The 11507-nt window shown below is 41.1% G+C and overlaps 1 protein-coding gene and 1 long non-coding RNA gene across 2 annotated transcripts in view; one reads left to right on the plus strand and one right to left on the minus strand.

The window, feature by feature from the left end:
• NCKAP5 (NCK associated protein 5) overlaps positions 1 to 612 on the minus strand; it is a 659073-nt gene extending 658461 nt beyond the window's left edge. Inside the window, exon 1 of the mRNA XM_075933271.2 lies at positions 304 to 612. The gene's annotated coding sequence lies outside the window, so the exon portion shown is untranslated. The remainder of the gene's footprint in view (positions 1 to 303) is intronic.
• The window catches only part of LOC142830154 (uncharacterized), a 92754-nt gene extending 82463 nt beyond the window's left edge, over positions 1 to 10291 (plus strand). Inside the window, exon 3 of the long non-coding RNA XR_016350003.1 lies at positions 9729 to 10291. This is a non-coding gene — a long non-coding RNA (uncharacterized LOC142830154). The remainder of the gene's footprint in view (positions 1 to 9728) is intronic.
• The last annotated feature ends 1216 nt before the right edge of the window (positions 10292 to 11507 follow it).

Consider the following 11507-nt stretch of genomic DNA (forward strand, 5'->3'; position numbering starts at 1 on the left):
TCCTGCTATTGATACAACTAGACAGAATGCAGCGTAGAACTTGTCAGGAAAGTACCAGACATTAAACTACAAATGGGTATTAAAAATGTCTGTAAAGATTCAAGCACATATTGGGCACTAGAATATTAATGCTGATGGTACAAAGTTATTGGGTAACATCTTCTGTCTATTTACACATACAGTCTCACAGCTTCCTCCCAAATCACAGGATTAAATCAAAAGTGCTAACAGCACCTTTCAATGTTCTAAATGTAAGCTCTTTTTTAATAATAAGATTTAAAACAAACAAAAATCTGTCCTTACCTCCAAGGCAAAGCAGAAATAGAAGGTCAATATTTTCATTTGACCAAACTCAGTATTTTCGCTTTCATTCTGTAAATGTTATTGAGGGGGGAAAATGTCTGAGGTTCTCAGATCTTCCTTCAGAGTTTTAATCACTTGCTTCTCAAGAAGGGGTTTAACAAATACCACTGTGTTCTGTCAATATTTGTATGCAGCACCACATAGGGCAAGCTGCCAAACTTACATGGTTTAAAGAGCCACGGGTAGAAAACTGACACCCTAACAAACACACTCCCTGCTTTGTCTCTTTTAAGATAGTGTTAAAAGTGTCATCTTTGCTTCTGACTGGAGTTTAGGGGAGCTCTTTGTTTGGTTTCCCCACTTCTACAAAAATGCATTAGTTAATAATCTTGTTAGCCAAACTTGGGAATTTTATCTCATTGCCCTAAACTTTCTTGCACAATTGTAAGTCTTTTGCTTTCCACCGGCTGCACTTTAAATGTATTTTAATTGGCTGGAATTTAGAAAGAATCCATTTGACAGTAATTTACATGTGAAGCACGCCCATAGCAGCTGAAACAGGACCCAGAAGCTGTCTGATTACTTCATCAAAGATGTAGTTTGAATACCATTGACTCCTACATAACTACAGTGAACTCTATTATATAGCTGTGATGATGTAATTAATAATTTTCTGTTAAAGGTCTTAATTAATCTTGAAGAAAAAAATCCTGGTATAGAAACAAATGTACTGAAAGGGCTACAGCTTTACAGTTTTTCTAATCAAAGACAATTATATTTTTGAAGATTTCAAGAAGTGCTAGAAGTTCTTTTGTGAGTCTCATGCACAATTGTGGACACATTTACAGTTCAACAAGGCTTATCAATTTAAATGTTTGTAGGAAATACACACTGGGCACTGGAGATACTATAGAATACAAGTCAATAGTAAAAAACAAAACAAGAGAAGTTTGAGTCTACATTGGAATTGTTAACATTTGCTCATATTCTCCTTTTCTTTATGTTTTGCTGCCTGAGAGGTTAAGTATGTACATAATAAGTGGACTTCGCTGTCTTATTTAAATTAGTAAATTCATCCCATTTCTAATTGTGCAGTGTGTATTTTTTAATTCTGTAATATAGAGTGATTTAAGGGCTCACAACAGCATGGAAAAAATGGGAAGACATTAAAAAAAACCCAGAAGAATTCAGACAGTAAATTGCAATATTGAAAATTGATGTAGAAATATTAACAAGTCAGGTTTAAAAGCACTGAGACACTTCCAAACTGTGCCTGACTGAGCACGTGGCATCTGAGAAAACCCAATATTCTGCAACCCAGGAAGGCTTCTATGAAATTGTAACTGCTAGCGAGTTCACTTATCATTGATGTACTGGGTAGAATGAAGGAGCAAAAGAAAAGAGGTTTATGCTCAAGCAGGAGTACAATGAAGACTGCTTTTTACTTTTAACGGTGAACAGTTCTCAGAGAAATTATGACAATACTTGTCACCTGCAAAGAAAAAAATAGCATTTCAAGAGCTCTATCTGAAAAGGAGAAGGACTTAATTATACTAATCTTGAGTCATATGGCTTTATAATTTGATTCTGTGCAACATTTTGGAAATTTGCACCTATGTTCCCTAAATCTATAAGGATACAGACCCTTGACCTGCCAGCCCTCAATACCCTAAACCAGTGGTTCCCAACTACTGGCCCACGGACCAGCAGCAGGCACATTGCCTTTAAAAGAATTCCCTTCTACCCACTTCACCGTGCAGCAGCAGGGTGAATGGAGTTGTGGGCAGGGCTGGAGCTGGAGCTGGAGCCGGAGCCAGGGCAGTGGTGAGGCTGTCCCTACTAGGGAAGCCTCACCGTGGCCTCAGTTCCAGATCCAATAGCTGCTACATGGCCCAGCTGGTGGGGCTGTGTAGACAGTGGCTTACAGGATCTGATGACAAAGGGATCTGGGGTCAGTTGATCCCTGTCTAGACTACCGCACTGTGCAGACAAACAGCTGATCGGCACAGTGTGGCGGCCATTCTGACATAAATAAAGCAGCGATTATTTAAATCGCCGCTTCATTTTGCTATGTCTAGTAAACTCAACTACATGGCTCTGTCGCCGGAGCCATGTAGTCTAGACACACCCTCAGTGTCTCTCTAGCCTGAGAAGTCAGCTATCAGAGATAGTTTGTTTTCTGTGCTTTTTTGTTTCTTTTTTCAAGCTCTCTTATGGCAAAAGATCTTGGGAGTACCCCTGGGGAAGGAATTCAAATATTCCTTCCTTTTGTTTCAGGGTTTAAATCACTTGATGGTGGCAGCCTCTTTTCCAGAGCCAGGGCATCTGTGACATTGAGGAGGCTTGCTTGCTTGCTTTCTGTAAGCAGAACCTATAAAGGCAACCTATTTAAGGGTTTTTGCGCCTCTCCCACCCCCACCTTCTGCACTCAAAGTGTCAGAGTGGGGAACAGCCCTGACTGGGGTGGGGAGGGGAGTGCATGAAGAGACAGGATTACAGAACAGACCATTTCATCCTTGCTCCTCTCTGAAGTGGTAAAGCCTGTGTTTTAGAAGATGGAAGACCAGTGTTCTATTTCTGCTTTTGCTAGGATCACGATGCACAGCATCATGAATGCGAGCCAGAAATCTGAAGCAACCTTTCATGTGTTACAGGACGTTGAAGACAATCAGCTTTTATTTATGTTCAATAGCTACCTTTAAAATTAATTCCATTTAAGGAGCTGGCTAAAATTTCCAAAGGAACAGCTAGACCAAACTTTCACAGAAGAATCTAGTTTATTCACAAGTCTGATGGCAGATACAAGCCACCACCACAGTAAGCCTCAAAAAAGCTCTATGCTAACTGATTTTCTGGTAGCTGTTACACAAGAAGAACCTTTGCACTGACAAAATGTAAGCATTTGAAATACTGACTATGAAGCCAGTTAATAGCCCCAAGCAAAGTGAGAAGGCAAAGTATTACTTCAAAAACAGAGAGAAAGACATACAGGCGCTATCAAAGAAAAGATTATCAAGCCTTCAAAAGCAACAGCATCAACAAGCAAAGAATACTTCCCCCGTCCCTAATGGGACTTCTTCACTACTTTCCTGCAGCTAGCAGAAGACAGACACATAAAATAGCAGATAGCCTAGTAATTAAGGCACTGACCCAGCATATGGGAGAAGTGGGTTCAAGTATGTGCTGAGGTAGTCTGGGATGGATGAGTTGGTCTCAAATGTCCTAACAAAATGATTGTTACAATAGATAGATTTCTACAAAACATCTTGATTTCAACACCACCCTCCTCCCCCAAGAGCATTATTAAAAGATTTCAATTAGCTCCAGTGCTGATTGCATGGTAGGCCAGAACGTCCCATACAAGAGTTCAGGTGTGCAGGGGGAGGGAGAGACAGAAGGAGATTTCCCTTCATTAGGCTCCTGCAGACTAGAGGGGGGGGGGCTGCAAGAACCCTCTAGAGATAGTGACAGAAATGTAGCTGTGTTAGTCTGGGATCACAAATCACATGTGTTCTTTTCATATGTGTTCATTTTTTTAAATTGTATCCTTTGGTATATATGGTTGTGACTATTTTCTTCCACTATTTGATCTGAGGAAGTGGGTCTGGCCCACGAAAGCTCATCATCTAATAAACCATCTTGCTAGTCTTTAAAGTGCTACATTGTCCTGCATTTTGCTTCCTCTAGAGATAGGCAGAGGGAAGTAGGATGCAGCAGAACCAAGGTCCCCCCCCTTCCACAGTGGCCTTAGGAGCTGGTTACATGCACTTGGAGAAGCATCCTAAAGGATGATGTATCACAGTGGTTTTCAAACTATGGGCCATGACACAGCATTGGGTCACACATTGTCAGGCACTGGGTCACCTTGTTGTAGAGTGATCCATGACTAATGAGGGTGCAAAGGTGAGTGAATAGTGCCTGTCCTGGCACTGCAATCCACACTGCATCCCAGAAAGAGCCAGCAACAGGTCTGGCTCCTAGGCAGTGGGGGAGGACCGCAGGGGTCTGTGCACTGCTCCCACCCTGAACACTGGCTCCACACTCCCACTGGTCAATTTCCAAATGGGGGAAGATCTGTACCTGGGGTGAGGGCAGTGGGCAGAGCTGCTTGCGTACTTCCGCCTATGATCCAGACCTGCTGCTGGCCACTTCTGGGGCACAGCATGGTCCACAGTGCGAGGGGAAGCAGGAAGCCTGCCTTAGTACCCCTGCTGCACCGCTGACCAGGAGCCACTGGAGATAAGCCTGTAAACAACCACGAGCACCAACACACTACCCCAGCCTGGAGGCCCTTCTGAAATCTGGAGGTCCCTCCTGCATCTCAGACCTCTCATTCCTGTTACTCCCTCCCTCCCGAGCCTACACTCTAAGCAAAAGATATAATTATGTTGGATTGGGAACACCAACAATTTTTTTCAACTGAGTCATGAGGAAAAATTTTTTGGAAACCAACTGGTGTAGCATATTATCCCTGAATAGTGGGAGGGTTGGGGTGGAATTGTGCTTTATGGAGGTGCAATGCCACTTCCAGATTCCTCAGGAGCCTATCTCTGCACTCCTCCCTGCTCAGGGCTGTGGCTGCACACAGCAATCTACCCCCAAGTCAACAATAGATATAAAAAAGTAAGGTTGCCAAGAGTGTTAGCAATCATAAGATAAGTACTGATGGGAAGCACAAGGGCTTGCAGGCAATAATATGCAGAAATGAGATGTCTGAGTCTAACGATGATTGAGAATTTACTGTTACAGTATGCCAAATACTCTGCACAATGAAAAACTTACAAAACAACAAATAATAGTAGCACCTTAAAGACTAACAAAACATGTAGATGGTATCATGAGTTTTCATGGGCACAACCCACTTCTTCAGATGACAGGAGTATTAGAAGTCCAGATCCAAGAATAAATAAGGGAAGGAGGGGGGGGAGGGGAATAAAAGAGAGAAAAAAGGAGGGGAGGAAAAAAAAGAGAGACAGTGAGTAGATAGTTCAAATAGTTACAAAAGGCTGATAAGAACAATTAGCACCTCCATTATTAGGTTGGTTGGTTAAGTCATTAGGATGTGGAAGATAATGTGTGAGCTAGCCCATATCCTGGTTCATACCATTTGCATAAGAATTAAACTTGTGAATGAATTTAAATTCCAACCCTTGTTAGCCTTTAAGGTGCTACTACTATTTGTTGTTTTTTAAGTTTTTCCTGTTACAGACTAACTTTGCTACCCTTCTGAAACTCTGAACAATGGTGAGATTGCCTTCTTCAGACACCAGAGCTGGACCTGAAAAGTGTTCCCCAAATGCACCATTTTATCTATTATTGCCTGTTGCACCCTTCTAGAAGCACCATACTCTTTCACAAGAAACCGCACCCCAACAAATACATCTCCAATTCCAATTGAGAGTTCAAATATCACTCCCTGAAGTATCACTTTCCTTGACCTTCTTTCAAGGGGCAATGTCTCTTGACTTCAAGTTACGTTGCTGAAACTCCAGAGTTTGCATCTGATAGACGTGCTTTGACATCTTGTACCATGACCTATCACATACCTTCCTGATCTTCTGGTATTTGCAATGACATATAAGTCTTTATGCGTAGGTCATGCAATACATCTATATGGAGGAGAAACCTTTTTAAAAAATGAATGCGCATAGACTGAGCTTAAGGCCAAATTCATGCCCTGAACAGATTTAGCTCAAGCACCAGAGCACATTAATGCACATTAACATCAATTTGCAAGTTCACTGGAGTACAATGCCCTCAGACTTAACATCCGTTTGCAATTCTTCTTATCAGATATCACGTTCCTAAATTTGTACTGGCATTCCTTTTCCTCAAATCAGATCAAAAAGGGGAAAAGCTGTTTTAAATATTAATCTGCGTTCAGACTGGCTGCAACCCCTACTGCTGTCTTCTTTCTGTCACTAATCTGCCTGAGAAGTGGAACGGCCAGGACACATGTGCTAAAAGAATGGTTCACACTCTCTGCCCAGCTCCCAGCAGAATCAGGGCCTGAGAGCTACTTCCAGAAGTCAACAGCTATTTTTAAGGTATGATCACGCACTACTGAAATCAATGGGTATTTTGTCACGGGTTAATACAAATAAAAGGACTGAATCTTTAATAAATACAACAAATACTTTAACAGAAATGTTTGCAAACATTCCTTTTTGTACTTATTATCAGCAACATTATCCTTGCACGGTATATAGTAATTCCCTGCCAAGCTTGAGGAATGGTCCTTAGAAATACTTTCTGTGTGGCCAAATAATGCCAATCAGGCTCCACACATCCATGAATGCACAAGTGCTTCTCCTGATACTTTTTACATTAATGACCCTGATGATATATAATTTGCAGAGGTAGACTCACTTCAGTCATGCTCTGCTGGAATAACTGCATCAGGCTGACAGCGTCCACCAAGATAGAAGAAAATAGTTTACTGATTGTTTTGCCGAGCTAACAAATGAAGTGGGTAGGAATTTACATAAATGAGGGATTAAGTTCTCAGAGCATAAGATGAAGGGTTAGTAAGTATGCAGAGGGCACTAAAGATTACATGTAAATGAAATTGACTAGGCAATCAATCCAGACAACATAAAAACAGGAAGTCCAAGGTGGAACCAAACTAGTCTAAAATCATCTTCCTGAAAATCACCCCTCATGTGACATTACCCTCAGGTAATGTTTTCAGCTTCAAATGAGCACTTGGATGCACCATGACAAATGTATCATTTTCATTTACTTCATGCTTCTGGCTAGCCTGATAAAATGACATGTAACTAGACAGAACGTGGTTTGGGTGTCATGCACTAACAACTTTTAGGCATGCATTCATTAAAGAAAAACAAAAGATGAAAAAGGTACGGTTGTGCCAGCTTTCTCTGGAACATGCAGATATAAGGTGTGGCATCTTTAAGTAGCCATTTCCATACCACTCATACAGTGTTGTTCACCTGGGAGAGGGTGGAAGTAAATAACTAATCTTTTAAGGCAACTCAAGGTGAACTCTGCAGATTCATTTCTTATTCTGCTGTAGCTGCTATGCTTTTGGCTGTGTGTGCATGAGTTACGAGGACTGGACCAAGCAAGAAAACTGGGGATCCCAAAACAGCCAGAACCTTGGGGTCTGTAGTAAAGCTAAGTATTTTGTTTACTCAGACTCCATTCAATCAATTTGGCAGCCAAGACCTGTAAGAAAACCAACCTGGGAAGTCACTGCAAGGACAGCATTACCAATTATAATGTGTAACTGTACGATCTTCATTAGTTTAATGAAACAACTCACCAACACTTGATTTTCAGTAACCTTTTAGATTTTCACAGTACTGTGATATATAACATTACCCATGAGACAATGCAGATTAAAGTTTGATTTTTGCCACATGTTGGTACATCTAGCCCAATTCTGATCAGAGTCCCACTCACATCAATGGAATTGTATATGGACACAGGGGGGTTGATTTGCAGGATAAGGCCTTAAATTTCTCTGTGTGCACTATGCTTCCTTTAACTATAATTGCTCAGCAATTCCTATTACAATGTATTTATTAAACATTTTGTTTCACATATTATTTTAATAATGGTATTCAAAATACCATACAGACATTTTGCTATATAGGCTGTGAATTCAGCCTCTAACCCCTCCCAAAAGGCAGGTAAGCATGATAAGTAGGAAATGTTATCATCATCTCATCATGCATTTTAGGCACAGAATGCTGGGACATAATTAAATTAAGATGTAAATTAAAGCTTTTCTTCCACAGAGACAGACAGGTAAAATATAACTTACTATACACTTAAGCCTGAGTACAAAGGAGTCTAAAATTGTCTTAACTTCAAGATTACACAACTTAATGTCACTATATGGCAGACAAGAGAAAAGAAAATACTTTTAGTAAGGTCTTTCAAAAGATTAATGTCTATTATTAATCTAACTAGAAAGGGTACATTTCCGTGAGCACATTTGGGACCAAATTCTGCATGTAAGCCACTGCCAATCCAGCTATGTGCACTAATTTTAACCAAATTAGTCAGGATTTATTCTGGTGTAAGAGAGCGCAAAATTTGGCCAGTTGGTTAGGTCACAGGACTGGGAGTCAAGAACTCTTCTATTTATTCAGGCAGTAATGCCACAATCAGATTAGTATGGCCAGTTTCATGAGTCCCTGCAAATCTATGCTGACTATAATGCAACTTTGCATAGGCACAGAGAGCCATATGCACAGTACCAATAATAGGATCATGTGACTGTGGCCAAGTCCCTTCATTTCTCTGACAGTCTGCTTACTTTCAAAAAAAGCGAAGTAACACCCACTACCTAATGTCCGTAAGGGTGTGTCTCCACTGCACCCATAGCTTGAAATATGATACGCAATTTGAGCTATGCAAATGGTGTGGCTTATTTTAAAATAGCTTATTTCGAAACTTGGCACTGTCTACACAGCATTTATTTTGAAATAAATCACTATTAAATGCCCCTTACTCCTCGTGGAATTAAGTTTACAGGACATCAGAATAGAGAGCCCCTTATATTTCGAAATAGCAGGTGCGCTCAAAAGACACACAATAGTATTTTGGGATATCTCCAGTATTCTGAAATAGCACTGCAGTGTAGACATAGCATAAGATTTAGAAAATGGGCTCTTGAAGTCAGACTGTGTCTGACCTTGTGTTTTGTACACTTATACGCCAGCTTACAGGAGGGAGAAGAAAACAACCCTGTACTTAGGTTTTTCGAATGTCAACAAAAAATAAAGGGTTCAGGGACAGGCGCTACAGACTAGTGTTTTCAGCACTGTAGGTAAGTCAATAATAGATAGATAGCCAAATTGTTAAGGGAAAAAAAGCACAGCCTTGCTATTCAGAATCTCAAACTTACCTCCGAGGAGATGAACAGCTGCTGCAATTAGAAAGGTCCTCCTTTTGGTCATAACATTCCCTGTCCCAGTTTTACCACAACACAGAGCTCTGCTACCAGAGGTAGATTGAAGAATGAGCTGATTGTCCCAGAAAGCTCTTGTTTTAAGGGTTACATTTCCTAGCTCAGATCATAACTAGATCTAATGTTTCTCCAGGAATACTGCTCTGGAAGAACAGGTAAGCAGAACTTCATCCCTCAGCAGTGTGAAGCTGCAGAAAAGCAGCTGACTTGCTTGTTGAACCTGAATTAAAGCCGTCACCTAAAAATGAGCTATTCCAGGCCTTTTCCCATAGGGACAGAACCAGACAACAGGCAAATATCATAGCTGGGGATTTTGCATTAGCATCAGAATCCTTGTAAAGTCCTCTTAAACTGAACTAACCACAAATCCAAAGCTAAAGGCTGTAATGAAATCTAACCCTCTGTATTGAAAGTACAGGTGGTGCTTGACAGGGCTTGGTGCTGCACATTTGAAATGTGTTACTCAGTGTTTCTTCTGTTTCAGATTGCGCCCACTGTGTCTGTGCGGTATGAACAACTTCAATGGACTGAGAGGATGAGGGACACCTATGCAGACACCTCCTTTGCAGAGTCAGTTGCAGGGTCAGGGCCAACTCCTCACAGGCATGTGTCTATAACTAAGCTCTTCACAGCAAGGAGCTGCTATTCGTTTGACCCGTTTTACTTACTGCACAGCACCATCTACCTGACAATGCTATAAGAAGTTAATATTCATTATGTGCAATCTCTTAATGATTTATTTTTCCTACATATACATTTCTCTCATTTAATTATGTAACCATATCCACTACAAGTCTCACTAGTGGTATCTAAACATTCGTTTGCATTGTATTTAATGTCTGCCTGAACACTCGTGGGAGAGAGCATGGTCTAGGAGGAAACAAGGCAAGAAAACTCCTGGTTTCCTTCACCAGCTCTGGCAATCGCTGTGTGTGCGTAGCCTTGCATAAGTTATGCTGACTTCTTCGATCTCTGTTACCCATCTGCAGTATTCAATAGTGCTTACTTAACTCAAAGCGCAGTGGGGAAAATTACTTGTGTTTGTAAACTAGCTTAAGATCTTTTAATAAAAGCTTCTAAAAAAGAGCCGGCTGTTAATGTGTGCGCATATTTAAAATTATATAATATTAATAATAATAGTCAATGCAAAAGACATATTGTTATGCATTCTGTAACTCTGTCTAAAAGGTGAAACTTGCCAAACAAGAATCAAAATGCCTTACCGGGTGATGCTTACCTACTTAAAGAAAACTGGTGCTGGGAACAGCCCCCTGCCTGCAGCTTGCTGTAGGAGGAGGGCAGCTCCAGCCTTGCAGGACCCCCACACAGGGCTGCTGGCTCTCCTGGGACATTAGTTTAACTGATTAAATGGGATTTAGCATCCCTAGTCTGAAGACAAAAGTCTCTGAAAGACAGTGCCCTACTGATTAAAGCAAAAGGACTGGACACTGGAAGACATGGATTCTGTTCTTGGCCACAGATTTAGCATATGATTTTTGGGGAAATCACTTACTCCCACTTATGCATTTGTTTCACCGTGAGTAAAATGGGGATCATGCCACCTAACATAGTTAGTAGTGAAGCTTAATCATATTAATAATGAGCTTTGAAAGCTGGTGATGGATCACACTATAGAAATAAATACCTGCATTACTATACAGGCAGTCCCCGGGTTACATGGATCCGACTTACATCGGATCCCTACTTACAAACGGGGTGAGGCAACCCCGCATTAGCTGCTTCCCCCCAGCAGACCAGGGAGACGCGAAGCTAGCGCCCCTCCCCAGCAGACCAGGGAGATGCGGAGCGGCTTTTCTCAGCAGACACCTCAGCTTGAGAATAAAGGACTGAGGGAAGTGAGGTGTGGGAGAATAAAACTGAGCTCTGGAGAAATGTTTGGCTAGAGTTTCCCCTACAATAGGTACCAGTTCCGACTTACATGCAAATTCAACTTAAGAACAAACCTACAGTCCCTATCTTGTACGTAACCCGGGGACTGCCTGTATTAAATGTCATTACAAAAACCTGTACAAAGAACACTAAATATTCTGCATTTTTTTGAACTTAAGTAATGTTTTGACAGTATTGTCTTTGTTTGTAATGTATGTGGAAATATGAGAGGGATATAGGGTTATACCGTAAATAGTAAAGCAAGTTAGAGTTGCTCTAAGGTCATGAAGATAAAGCAGGGCACAGCAAGACGTATGCTGCAGGGTCTTCCAACTGATCTGCTCCTTTACCAGAAGACTGTAAAGCTCTTTCA

Source organism: Pelodiscus sinensis, chromosome 7 (assembly GCF_052426305.1).
Source record: "Pelodiscus sinensis isolate ZL-2025 chromosome 7, ASM5242630v1, whole genome shotgun sequence".
Taxonomy (NCBI): domain Eukaryota; kingdom Metazoa; phylum Chordata; order Testudines; family Trionychidae; genus Pelodiscus; species Pelodiscus sinensis.